This window comes from Pongo pygmaeus, chromosome 13 (genome assembly GCF_028885625.2).
Source record: "Pongo pygmaeus isolate AG05252 chromosome 13, NHGRI_mPonPyg2-v2.0_pri, whole genome shotgun sequence".
In the NCBI taxonomy this organism is placed as follows: domain Eukaryota; kingdom Metazoa; phylum Chordata; class Mammalia; order Primates; family Hominidae; genus Pongo; species Pongo pygmaeus.
The window spans coordinates 19,490,624-19,504,641 of record NC_072386.2 but is presented as its reverse complement, the minus strand read 5'-3'; the positions used below and the strand labels follow the sequence as shown (position 1 = coordinate 19,504,641).

Below are 14,018 nucleotides of genomic sequence, written 5' to 3'. Positions count from 1 at the left end.
CAAGACCTGAATCCATATGAAGTTAGAAAACACAAGACAAGAGCATAAAGGAGATGATCACAGGCTGTATGGAAGAGCAAGACTACACAGCAGCTCTGTGATTGGGGAACCTGGTGAAACATGGTAGGCGGGTGGCCAGGAACTCATCCTAAATGTGGTGGGTTTGAGCTAAGTGTTGACAGTTACATAGGATTTGAATAAGTCCCAGAAAGTGGAAGAGATCAGAACAAAGACACAAGAAGAGCTACCTAGGGGTTTTTTTTGAGAGGCAGAGAAGCTTCAGAACAGAGAATTACTTGACAGGAGAAGGATGGGCCTTGGGTTCCCCTTGGCCACTTTGAGGAAGTTTTTTAACCTCTCCAAGCCTCAATGTCTTGTCTTCCAAATGGAGTTACGGATTCCCACTATGTGGGGTTGTCATGAGGAGTGAATGAAATCTACAGGTGAAAATGTTAGTTTCCCTCCTTCCCCAAATTGGCCAAGAGAGCAGTCTTTTGGGGGCAATAGTGGGAGACAGAGTTGGACATCCAGGAAGATGTTGGATTTTAGGGATGGGGATCCCTGGAAGACTTAAGTGACAAGATAATACAATTTTACAATTGGCAGATACTTAGAAAAATGCAATGTTAAGATAAAGGGATAACCAGAGGCTTGACAACTTGTGCAATTCTAGGATTAATTAAAGGCAAAGCCAGGAAGGAAACCAGGTCTCCTGATATCTAGTTCAGTGCTCTTTTCAGCATTCCCTAGGTTTTATCTGGAGGGAGGTTAGAAATGCAAATTCTTGGGCCCTACCCTAGACCTCCTGAAGCAGAAACTCTGTGGCTCAGACATCTATGCTTTAACCAATCTTCCAGGTGCTTCTAATGCTTATAGGGTTTTACTAAGAAAAAATGGTGGAAAGATGAGAAAAACAGATTCCTTACAGAGTTGGGGTTATTACTTACTGGCAAGCAAAGGAGGACAGAAGGGTGAAGCTGGGCACCAGAAATAAACATTTTTTCTTTTCTTTTTAAAATTAAGATACAATTCACATACCATCAAATTGACCCTTTAAATTATACAATTAGTGGTTTTTAGAATATTCACAAAATTGTGCAGCTATCACCACTGTCTAATTTTAGGACATTTTTATCGCCTTAAAAAGACATCTCTCACCCATTAGCAGTCAGTTCCCATTTCCCTTCCCACTGCCTTCACAACCACTAATCAGTTTTCTATCTCTATACATTTACCTGTTCTAGACATTTCATATAAATGGAATCTGACATTTATATGAAATCATGTAGCCTTTTGTGTCTGGCTTCTTTCACTTAGCGTAATGCTTTCAAGGTTCATCCATGCCGTACCGTGCATCAGGACCTCATTCCTTTTTGTGGCACAAATAGACTTCTTCTACTTCAAACTTTTGCCACACACAAATTTGGTCACACAACTGAGCTCACACTGCCTCAGAAAAAGAGATGTTTCTTGGGCATATTTCCGTAGAACTTTATAGTTTTCAAAGCATTGTCACAGCATAATGGAATGTAAGCCTTACACCAACCCTGATTGATAGGCTGGGCAGGGGTCGTTATCATTGTTTTTGCAGATGAGAAAACAAACTGGAGAGGGGAGTGTTCTGTGCGAATCCAGTACACTACTGTGCCTGTTCATTGAAGTGCGAGTAGGAATTTGATGGGTGTGCAGGCAGGGAGTATGGACTAGGCAAAGGAACAGTATCTGCAGAGACACGAGGGCATGAGAAACCAAAGTCTTTGTGGGGAACAACAGGTAATACAGTTCTGCAGAGTGTTGTGTGAGGGAGATGAAGTTGGCGGGTAGGCAGGGCCAGATCACAAAAGGCTTTGGCTGCCATCCCAAGGCCGGGGGGAGGCAGTGGGATGGAATGGCTGAGTCCAGCTTCAGAGACAAGCAAGCTAATCTGATTTTTAATTCCAGTTCTGCCACTTCTTTTTTTTTTTTTTTTTTTTAATGGTGAAAATATTTTTAATACAAAGGTTTTATCTATGTGATTTTTTGTTTGTTTGTTTTAGTCTGTGTATGTGACGCCAAAAATTGGCCTAGCCCTGAGGGAAGAAGGGCTAGGGCGCGCAATGAGCCACCAAGGAATTCTGCCAGGGTTGGAGTTGGAAGGACAATTCGTTGGGGGCCTGAGATGAGAAGGAGGAGGAGGAGGTGATTGCCGCCAGTCTTCTGCAGTTGCTCTTTTTTTTTTTTTTTTTTAAATTTATGAAATATTTATTGATGATTCTTGGGTGTTTCTCGGAGAGGGGGATATGGGAGGGTCATAGGATAATAGTGGAGAGAAGGTCAGGAGATAAACACATGAACAAAGGTCTCTGGTTTTCCTAGGCAGAGGACCCTGCGGCCTTCTGCAGTGTTTGTGCCCCTGGGTACTTGAGATTAGGGAGTGGTGATGACTCTTAAAGAGCATGCTGCCTTCAAGCATCTGTTTAACAAAGCACATCTTGCACCGCCCTTAATCCATTTAACCCTGAGTTGACACAGCACATGTTTCAGAGAGCATGGGGCTGGGGGAAAGGCCATAGATCAACAGCATCCCAAGGCAGAAGAATTTCTCCTAGTCAGAACAAAATGGAGTCTCCTATGCCCACCTCTTTCTACACAGACACAGCAACAATCTGATCTCTCCTTCCTTTCCCCACACTTCCCCCCTCTTCTTTTCAACAAAACCGCCATTGTCCTCATGGCCCGCTCCCGATGGTCGCTGTCTCTTCGGAGCTGTTGGGTACACCTCCCAGACAGGGCAGCCGGGCAGAGGCGCTCCTCACCTCCCAGACAGGGCGGCCGGGCAGAGGCTCCTCGCTTCCCAGACGGGGCCGCCCGGGCAGAGGCGCTCCTCACCTCCCAGACAGGGCGGCCGGGCAGAGGCGCTCCTCGCTTCCCAGACGGGGCCGCCCAGGCAGAGGCGCTCCTCACTTCCTCCCAGACCGGGTGGCAGCCGGGCAGAGGCGCTCCTCACCTCCCAGACGGGGCGGCCGGGCAGAGGCGCTCCTCACTTCCCAGACGGGGCCGCCCAGGCAGAGGCGCTCCTCAATTCCTCCCAGACCGGGTGGCAGCCGGGCAGAGGCGCTCCTCACTTCCCAGACGGGGCGGCCGAGCAGAGGCGCTCCTCACTTCCCAGAGGGGGCGGCCGGGCAGAGGCGCTCCTCACTTCCCAGACCGGGCGGCCAGGCAGAGGCGCTCCTCACTTCCCAGACGGGGCGGCCGGGCAGAGACGCTCCTCACTTCCTCCCAGACGGGGTAGCGGCCAGGCAGAGGCGCTCCTCACCTCCCAGACAGGGCGGCCGGGCAGAGGCCCTCCTCACTTCCCAGACTGGGCGGCCGGGCAGAGGCGCTCCTCACCTCCTAGACGAGGTGGCCAGGCAGAGGCGCTCCTCACTTCCCAGACGGTGTGGCGGCTGGGCAGAGGTGCTCCTCCCTTCCCAGATGGGGCAGCCAGGCAGAGGCGCTCCTCACTTCCTCCCAGACGGGGTGGCAGCCAGGCAGAGGCGCTCCTCACCTCCCAGACGGGGCGGCCGGGCAGAGGTGCTCCTCACTTCCTCCCAGACGGGGTGGCGGCCAGGCAGAGGCGCTCCTCACCTCCCAGACGGGGCGGCCGGGCAGAGGTGCTCCTCACTTCCTCCCAGACGGGGTGGCGGCCGGGCAGAGGCGCTCCTCACCTCCCAGACGGGGCGGCCGGGCAGAGGTGCTCCTCATCTCCCAGACGGGGCAGCCGGGCAGAGGTGCTCCTCACTTCCTCCCAGACGGGGTGACGGCCGGGCAGAGGCACTCCTCACCTCCCAGACGGGGCGGCCGGGCAGAGGCGCTCCTCACCTCCCAGACGGAGTGGCCAGGCAGAGGCACTCCTCACTTCCCATATGGGGTGGCGGCCGGGCAGAGGCGCTCCTCACTTCCCAGATGGGGCAGCCGGGCAGAGGCGCTCCTCACTTCCTCCCAGACGGGGTGGCGGCCAGGCAGAGGCACTCCTCACCTCCCAGACGGGGCGGCCAGGCAGAGGTGCTCCTCATCTCCCAGATGGGGCAGCCGGGCATAGGTGCTCCTCACTTCCTCCCAGACGGGGTGGCAGCCAGGCAGAGGCACTTCTCACCTCCCAGACGGGGCGGCCGGGCAGAGGCGCTCCTCACTTCCCAGACGGGGTGGCCAGGCAGAGGCACTCCTCACCTCCCAGACGGGGCGGCTGGGCAGAGGCGCTCTTCACTTCCCATACGGGGTGGCAGCCGGGCAGAGGCGCTCCTCACTTCCCAGATGGGGCAGCCGGGCAGAGGCACTCCTCACTTCCTCCCAGACGGGGTGGCGGCCGGGCAGAGGCGCTCCTCACTTCCCAGACAGGGCGGCCGGGCAGAGGTGCTCCTCACTTCCTCCCAGACGGGGTGGCGGCTGGGCAGAGGCGCTCCTCACCTCCCAGACGGGGCGGCCGGGCAGAGGTGCTCCTCACTTCCTCCCAGACGGGGTGGCGGCCGGGCAGAGGCGCTCCTCACCTCCCAGACGGGGTGGCCAGGCAGAGGCGCTCCTCCCTTCCCAGACGGAGTGGCCAGGCAGAGGCGCTCCTCACCTCCCAGAGTGGGCGGCCAGGCAGAGGCGCTCCTCACTTCCCAGAGTGGGCGGCCGGGCAGAGGCACTCCTCACTTCCCATACGGGGTGGCAGCCGGGTAGAGGTGCTCCTCACTTCCCAGATGGGGCAGCTGGGCAGAGGTGCTCCTCACTTCCTCCCAGACGGGGTGGCGGCCAGGCAGAGGCGCTCCTCACTTCCCATAGTGGGTGGCAGCCGGGCAGAGGCGCTCCTCACTTCCCAGATGGGGCAGCTGGGCAGAGGTGCTCCTCACTTCCTCCCAGACGGGGTGGCGGCCAGGCAGAGGCGCTCCTCACCTCCCAGACGGGGCAGCTGGGCAGAGGCGCTCCTCACCTCCCAGACGGGGCGGCCGGGCAGAGGCACTCCTCACTTCCCAGACGGGGCGGCCGGGCAGAGGCGCTCCTCACCTCCCAGAAGGGGCGGCTGGGCAGAGGCGCTCCTCACTTCCCATATGGGGTGGCAGCCGGGCAGAGGCGCTCCTCACTTCCCAGACGGGGTGGCGGCCAGGCAGAGGCGCTCCTCGCTTCCCAGACGGGGTGGCGGTGAGGCAGAGGCGCTCCTCACTTCCCAGATGGGGCGGCCAGGCAGAGGCGCTCCTCACCTCCCAGACGGGGCGGCCGGGCAGAGGTGCTCCTCACTTCCTCCCAGACGGGGTGGCGGCCAGGCAGAGGTGCTCCTCACATCCCAGACGATGGGCGGCCGGGCAGAGGCGCTCCTCATCTCCCAGATAGGGCGGCCGGGCAGAGGGGCTCCTCACATCCCAGACCATGGGCGGCCAGGCAGAGATGCTCCTCACTTCCTAGACGGGGTGGCGGCGGGGCAGAGGCTGTAATCTTAGCACTTTAAGAGGCCAAGGCAGGAGGCTGGTAGGTGGAGGTTGCAGCGAGCCGAGATCACACCACTGCACTCCAGCCTGAGCACCATTGAGCATTGAGTTAGCGAGACTCCGTCTGCAATCCCAGCACCTCGGGAGGCCGAGGCAGGCAGATCACTCGAGGCCAGGAGCTGGAGACCAGCCCGGTCAACACGGTGAAACCCCGTCTCCACCAAAAATACAAAAAGCATTCAGGCGTGGCGGCGCGCGCCTGCAATCCCAGGCACTTGGCAGGCCGAGGCAGGAGAGTCACAGGAGCCCGAGGCAGGGAGGTTGCAGCGAGCCGAGATCGTGGCAGTACAATCCAGCTTCGATAACAGCGGGAGACCAAAAAAAGAAGGAGAGGGAGACCGAAGAAAGGGGAGGGAGGGGGAGGGGGAGGGGGAGGGGGAGGGGGAGAGGGAGAGGGAGAGGGAGTTCTGCCACTTCTTTGCTGTGTGCTCTTAGCCAGGTTACTTAACTTCTTCATGCCTCAGTTTCCTTTTTTTGTAAATGAGAATTGTTATAAGCATTAAATAAGATAACCTGTGTACATTGATTAGCTAGTGCATGGCACATAGTAAGTGGTAATATTGTTAGCATAGTTATGTTATTGATATTACTATAATTCTTGAGCTCAGACTTTATCCTAAAGATGAAGGGGAACCACTGGGGGATTTTTGAAAATAAAAGTGATGTGATTAGAATTACATTTTATATCACTCTGGCAGTCACATGGAGGACAGATTGATGAAGAGTAAGGAGACTGGCTGGGGGTTATTGTAGCACTTCAGATAGAAGGTTTGAACTCAGGCAGTAGCACTGAGAAAGGAGAGGAGATGAGAGATTAAGACAATTGGGACCAAGGTCAACAGAATTTGGTGACTGAATCAATGTGGGGCACAAAACAGGGAAAGAGTCAGTCATGATTCCCCAATTTTTTTTATTTTTGAGACAGGATCTTACTCTGTCACCCAGGCTACAGTGCAGTGGCACAATCATGGCTCACTGCAACCTCAACCTCCTGGGCTCAGGTGATCCTCCTACCTTAGCCTCCTGATTAGCTGGGATTACAGGTGTGCACTACCATGTTCAGCGAACTTTTTTTATTTTCAGTACAGACAGGATTTCACTATGTTGCCCAGGCTGGTCTCAACTCCTGGGCTTAAGCAATCCTCCCTGTTCAGCCTCCCAAAGTGCTTGGATTACAGGCATGAGCCACTGCACCCAGCCGAGATGTCTTTCAAGAACAGTGTCTCAAGTAGCACTTGTAAAACTTTTACATCTCCCAGAGAGAAAGATAATGAACTTGAGTCAATACCTGAATAATATGCTGCAAAATACGTGAACATAATCTTTCTTTTTCAAATGATCATTCTCTTTTCCTTTTTTAAAACAAGTTTTAAGGATGATTCTTTAATCTTTGCAGTTTAAAAATTTGAGTTGATATGTGAAGAGTCTTCCTTGTGGCATACCTGAGAGTGTTGTATTTTGTGTTCTTTATTTTTGAAACATATTTTTCAGCTTAATAAATTTGCCTTTCGGCTGGGCGCGGTGTGGCTCACACCTGTAATCCCAGCACTTTGGGAGGCCAAGGCGGGTGGATCACAAGGTCAGGAGATCGAGACTATCCTGGCTAACACGGTGAAACCCTGTCTCTACTAAAAATACCAAAAAAAAAAAAAAAAAAAAATTTAGCCAGGCATGGTGGCGGGCGCCTGTAGTCCCGGCTACTCGGGAGGCTGAGGCAGGAGAATGGCGTGAACCCGTGAGGTGGAGATTGCAGTGAGCCGAGATCGCGCCACTGCACTCCAGCCTAGGCGAGAAAGCAAGACTCTGTCTCAAAATAAATAAATTAATAAATAAATTTGCCTTTCATTATTTCTTTGATTACAGTTTTGTGTGCTCCTTTTCCATTTTCTCCGCTAGCCCTATTATTTGTAAGTTGAAATCTTCAATCTGATTCTGTGCCTGACAGTTTTTCTTGAAGCGCTCTCTAGTTTTATTTACAATTTCAATTTAGCGCGAGTGATTTTGGGCACTTCAGTTTCTTTTTTATCCTTTGCTGCCTCCACTGATGTTTTCATTTCTCAATAGATTGTGCTAGTTTCCTGAAGTCTTTTATTATCACATTTTGTATCCGTTTTGAAGGGTTTATAACCTTAATTGTCTGTTTGCATTTAAAATAGCTATCACCTTGACATATTTAGTCTTCTTCTCCATTTACAAAATATTTTGAGAGAGTTTGCGTTTTTATATTCACATTGTTGCAGGCAACCAGAGTTGTGTTCAATTTGAGGGTCCATGCCTTTTAAGATATTTTTCCAAGTTGATGTGTGCTCTAAAAAGATCTTACTACAAGGAACTGTTGAAGGAGCTGAGGATGTTTAATTTAGGGCAAAGGAGACTGAAAGGCTGAAAGATTTCTATGTTTGAATCCAGAAAGGGAGCTGATTTATTCTGGGTGGTGGCGGTAGGAGTGGCCAGAGGGCAGCATTGGTGTGGAGGACTGAAGCTGCAGACGAGTGGAATTCAGCTTTATGTAAAGAAACTTTCTAACAATAAGATGGGTCCAACAGGGAATGACAGAACATAAGAGGCCAGATGACTTCTTGGCAGTGGGACTGTAGAGAAGATTCAAATGTTTTGGATGATGTGGACATTTACTTCCTTCCATTAGCCCAGCAATGCAGAGGCTAACATTAAAACCATTAGCAGGTCATTCGCTTGACTTTAAACTCTCCTGCTCAGACCTTGCTGAGTCAGGGAGCACTTTTAATGGCTTGGTTGATGTAGGCATTTGTTTAGTCTTTGGGGATCCCTGGATGAAGGTACCTGCCTACCCACAGTCCAGATATATAACACAAATTAATTCTCTTAATTAGAACCATGTATGTTTATAGAAACCAATTAGCTAAATTATATTTGGCAGCAGTTTCTTAAAAAGTAACCACTGTAGTTTGAAGACCTTCAAAAGGCGTGGAAAGGCTCGATGGCCTTCAGTCCTGTGGATATGTTCGAGATCCCTGACAACTCTGCAATCATGTGGAAACTATAAGAATGTAGAGATCAGACATTGTGCCTCTTCCAGTGCTGTACTTACTTCAGGATTTCCAACTACTCTCGGTAATGTGGGGCTTTGAAGTTTGAGACAGACTGCAACAGATACCATCTTGCCTGGCTCTGAGATCTAGTGGAGACCTCAGATTGCATGAATGGAAGGAACTGTAGAAGTCATCTGTTCCATGTATTCCATGGATGTGTCCCTCTACGCCATCCTCGTGTCCCTTCTGCTATATTCATGCAGTTTATGCAGTATCCCCTGGAATACCTTCAGTGTCCAAGATCTTAACAATTCTTGAGGAAACCCATTCCATGCTTGGATCTACCAGGAACATGAATTTCTTGCCTTAGTCTGAGCTGGAGTCCCCCACACTGTGGCATTTCCCCATTAATCCTGTCTCTAAATTCCAGAATCATGTGGAATATGTGTCTTCCACTTGGTGGCCCTTAGGCTCTTTGTGAACCATGATCGTGTGGGCCACCCCCAAGTTTTTATTTAATAAACATTCTTTGATTTTTCAATGTGTTTTCATATGACTTGCTTTTAAATCTCCTTTCCTAGACCCCATAGGAAAGCGTGATGCTCAGACATAAGACAGACCAAGTTAATATCAATATCCTAGAATTTCCAATGGACTTGATCCCAGAGGGTGCCCGACTGGGGCAGTTGATATTTCAAAACAATATCCCATGGGTTTTGCTAGATATTTATTCTGCTGTCTTCTGTGTTTTGTCTCTGTTTTGTCAGGACACTATAACCTACATTCTTGATCCTCCATGGTAAGTCTCAAAGAAATATGATGTTATTTTGTGTTCTTGGCAAAGGAACATCAAATAATCCTTATTATAAAAGAGCTTTTACAAATTGGCGACAAGAAGGCAAACATTCCAGCAGAAAAATAAGGAAAAATCAGACAGTAAAGTAATAAGAAATAAATATAAATGGCCAAGAGCACATGAAAAATGTTGAGCTGTGCTAGTAATCAAATAACTTCCAATCACAGCTGTAATGAGTTCTGATCTGGAAAGATATACAGGATACATTTGCAGGTTAAAAAATACAAAGTGCAGACTGCTGAGTATAACATTCTATTTTTGTAGAAAAGATGTGTTAATATACATGATATAGGTCTCTATTAATTCAGGACAAAGATAGTATGAATACATACCAAATTGTTAACTGTGTTAACCTCTAGGGGAATGGGTTGGATGCTTGAAGTAGGATGCTTATTTTATATAATTTTCAGTGTGATGGATTTATGTGTGATATTTAATTTTTAAAATATTTTCCTATATGTACAAGAAATATATTTTTATATGGGAAACATATATACAAGTATATACATTTCCTATTTATAAATACATATTTAATTATATATAAATATATATTTAAGCCAATAATTGAATGCTGCTTTCAATCCCATTAGCAAATATTTTAAAAAATGACAATGTCTAGTTTTTATAAGAATATGGAGGATAATTTACTTTTGTCTTCTGTGTTTTTCAAAATATGAATCTTTAAGTCAATAATTTCCGTCCTATTGGCAAAGTTTTTTTAAGTGATAATATTCAAAAGGTCTGTCCTGGCAGGAGTGCAAACTGGTAACTTCTTGGAGGCAATTTGACAATATACATCCAAATTCTTAAAAGTGAACATATGTTTATGTCCAATAATTTCACTTCTAGGAATTTATCCCCCCAAAAATATCTGGGAAGTAGCCATTTGCCATGAATAAAGATTTTATTGTAAAGCTTTCATAATAGTGAAAAATTGGAAACAACCCAAATGTCCAATGATAGATTTATTAAATAAATTATGATATGATCAGAGAAAATAATACCATATAACCATTTTAAATGATGGTGTAGATGCTTAAATATTAATATGGAATGATGTTTATGAAATCGTAAGTGGGAAGGTATAATTTTAATTAAGAAACATATATACATGTGTAAGCATGAAAAATGATGAAAAATTAACTTGCTGATTGGGAGGTAGTGATTGTAGCTAATTGTAAGTGATTTTATTTTCATTATTTTTTCTGTGTATGTTATTAGAAGAATATATTACTTTGGTTTTTAAAACTAAGTTAAAAATTATTAAAAATCATTTAATAAAATAGCATTAAGGGTTTATAATAGAAATCAGCATTTCCTGCCCCACTCCTCCTCACCCTTGAATTTCTCTTCTTAGAAGCTCTTTCAACTCTTCTAGCCATTTCCTCTGGTATTTTCCTGCATATTTCTTAGAAATATGCTTGCATTCTTATTTTCTAATGTATTAATTTTGGACATTATCTAATTATTATGATAAATGAGGATTTAGCTCTTAGGCTACTACACCTGCTTCCCTTCACCATATCATTCCAATATCATTACATCACTGTTCTTGAGAAACCATTTTTCAGTGTTTACATTATCATGATAATGTAAATATTGTTCATTGTTGAGCCAAGCAGTGAACTATAATTTTATTTTCTTATACAACTTTTTATTTTCCTTGGATTTCATAATTCCCTCTGTTTTTGATCTGCTTAGTTTTTCATGTACTTATTGCTAATTCTCCCATACCCTCCAACAGCCTCTCAGTGAAATTTTCTACACAAACACATCAGACAACTTATCTATTTCTATTTCTTTTCCCTAAGACCTCTGTCTTCGTGCATCTCAACAGTTGCTCTCTAGGTCTTTTATACAGGTGTTACCTTAATGCATCCCTTCACAGTCATCTGGGATGCTTATTTTGCCTCTTATCTATATTCCATCCCTAATATCCTGAATCTCATTTCTTTTTTCCTTACTTCCTTGTTTTGGAGGAGCACATCCTCTGTCAGCATCCTGAGAAAGGATGTGTGAAAGGTAAATTTTTAGAGACCTGAACATCTAAAAATGTCTTTTGTACTTGATTGGTAGTTTGATAGGGTATCGAATTCTAGACTGAGAATGCTTTTCCCTCAAAAATTTGAGAACTTCAATGGCTCCCAGCTTCCATTGTTATTACTGAGAAGTTTAGTGCCATTTTTAATTTCATTTGTTTGTATGTAATCTTTTTTTTTTCCTCTCTGGAAGTTTAGAAGATATTTTCTGTTTCTAGTTTCTGAAATTTTACAATGTTGTTACTTGATGTGGGTCTTTTTTCATTCACTAGGGTGGGCAATCAGTATATATTCTTAATTTGCAAATTTAAGTTCTTCAGGAAATTTTTATTGAATTATTTGGCAGTTTCCTTACCTCCATTTCCTTTATTTTCTACTTCTGGAACTTCTATTAGATGAATATTACACTTCCTGGACAGATACTATACATTTATTGTCTTTTATGTTTTCTCTGTCTTTGGCTTTGGTTACTCTTCCTACAGTCTTTCATTGACTTTATTTTTCTGTTTTTATTAATAATTGAATTTTTTATTCTAGCTGCCTTATTTTTAATTTCCAAATGTTCATTCTTATTCTCTGATAGTTTATTTTTAAAAAATCCTCTTCTTGTTTCATGAATATAATACTTTATCTTTTTGAAGATTTAAGTTATAGATTGAAATTTTTTTCTTCTGTTTTCTACATTGTCTCTGTTTCTTCTGAATTTTTCTATTTGTTTTGGTCTGTTTTTTATAATGCATGCTTTCCTTAAATATTTATTCATAAGTAAGAGTAAAGCAGTAAAACAAATAATTGGAAACTTTGTATGATGGGTCTGGCTCATTGATTAATACATTTCAATGCATGGTGATCTGGCAGCAAGTTACCTTTTCCCTGCAGGGATCCTGAAAATGTCAATATCTGAAGGTCTTTTCTCTGGTGCTATTCAGTTCTCCAGAGAAGGATTCTCTAATCTTTTGCTTGGGACATGTCTTAGTCTGTTTTGTGTTGCTATATAATATCACAGACTGGGTAATTTATGAGGAAAAGAAATTTATTTCTCACAGTTCTGGAGGCTGGAAAGTCTAATATTGAGGTGCTGGCATCTGGTAAGGGCCTTCTTACTGTATCATCCCATGGAAGAAGGTGGAAGGGCAAAAGAGCACACAAGAGAGTGTGGAAAGAGGCCAAAGTTATCCTTTTATCAGGAACTCACTCCCACAGTAATGGCATTAATCCATTCATGAAGACACAGCCTTCATGACCTAATCACCTCTTATAAGTTTCACCTCTCAACCCTGTTGCAATGGAAATTAAGTTTTCAACACATGAACTTCAGGAACACATTCAAACCATAGCAGGATATAAAGTACTCGCTGACAGTATTCAGAGAACTGGGCACAGGAAGAGGTCTTGTCATTCAGTTAGAAGAGTTTTACTTACTTCTTCTGTTTTAATTCCTGTACCGTCTGTTGTGCCAAGTCTCCCCAAGCTTCTCTTGTTCGTTTTCTCCAGAAAATAAGCCTCTTGTCTTCAGTAGGATGGGAAAGAGATAGTTGTCTAGGTGGGTATTTCCATATTTTCAACCTTATGCTCATCCTTGCTTTCTCCTGTACTTACTGCCCCTAATTCCTGAGCCACTGGGCAAATCAGCACCCCTAGATTGGATCATGGTACAGAAAAAGCACATTAGTGAAAAACTGGTAAAATTTGAACATAGTCTATAGTTCAGTTAATAATATTATACCAATGTTAATTTCTTAATTTTTACAAAGGTAAAATTATTATGTAAGATGTTACTATTAGGGAAAGCTGAATGAAGGGATATGGGAACCCTATATTATCTTTGCAAGCTTTTTATACATCTAAAAGTGTTCCAAGATAATTTTTTTAAAAGAATAAGACAGTCTGGGTGTGGTGGCTCACGCCTATAATCCCAGCACTTTGGGAGGCCAAGGCGGGCAGATCACTTGAGGTCAGGAGTTCAAGACCAGCCTGGCCAACATGGTGAAACCCCATCTCTACTAAAAATACAAAAATTAGCCAGGTGCAGAGGCATGTGCCTGTAGTCCCAGCTACTCGGGAGGCTGAGGCAGGAGAATAATTTGAACCCGGGAAGTGGAGGTTGCTGTGAGCCAAGATCGTGCCACTGCACTCCAGCCTGGGTGACAGAGCGAGACTCCATCTCAAAAAAAGAAAAGAAAAGAAAAGAAAGTCTGTAAGGACAAATGGAAAACAAGAGCAGTGATTACGTATGGGCATGGGAACTGGGTGGGTAGGAGCAAGGAAGGGTATAAGACAGACTTTTCACCGTCTACATATTTTTTATTATGATAAGAACACTTGAGATCTACCCTCTTAAATTTTTAAGCACACAATACAGTAACTGTCTATCTTTTTTATAAGCTAGTGTTGAATTATGTAAGTGAAATACTTATTCAAAAATTAAATAGAAAAGATTGAACAAAAGCAGCAGCGCTCAGAGGAATCTGCACCATGTGATGAAGAATGCTTCCATGTTCATGGGGTTTCTGATGCAGGCCAAACTGAACTGCATTGTCCAGGGTTGCACACATAGTTGGGAGAGGGAAGGACGGTGTCACATGGTAAGGTGTATCTCTTCCTATGGGGCACAGTCACAAAGTTTGAG

At 45.5% G+C, this 14,018-nt stretch overlaps 1 protein-coding gene across 2 annotated transcripts in view; it reads left to right on the top strand.

The window, feature by feature from the left end:
* Positions 1 to 14,018, top strand: part of FRMPD1 (FERM and PDZ domain containing 1) — a 101,533-nt gene that overhangs the window by 32,941 nt on the left and 54,574 nt on the right. The gene's annotated exons all lie outside the window — the stretch shown is intronic.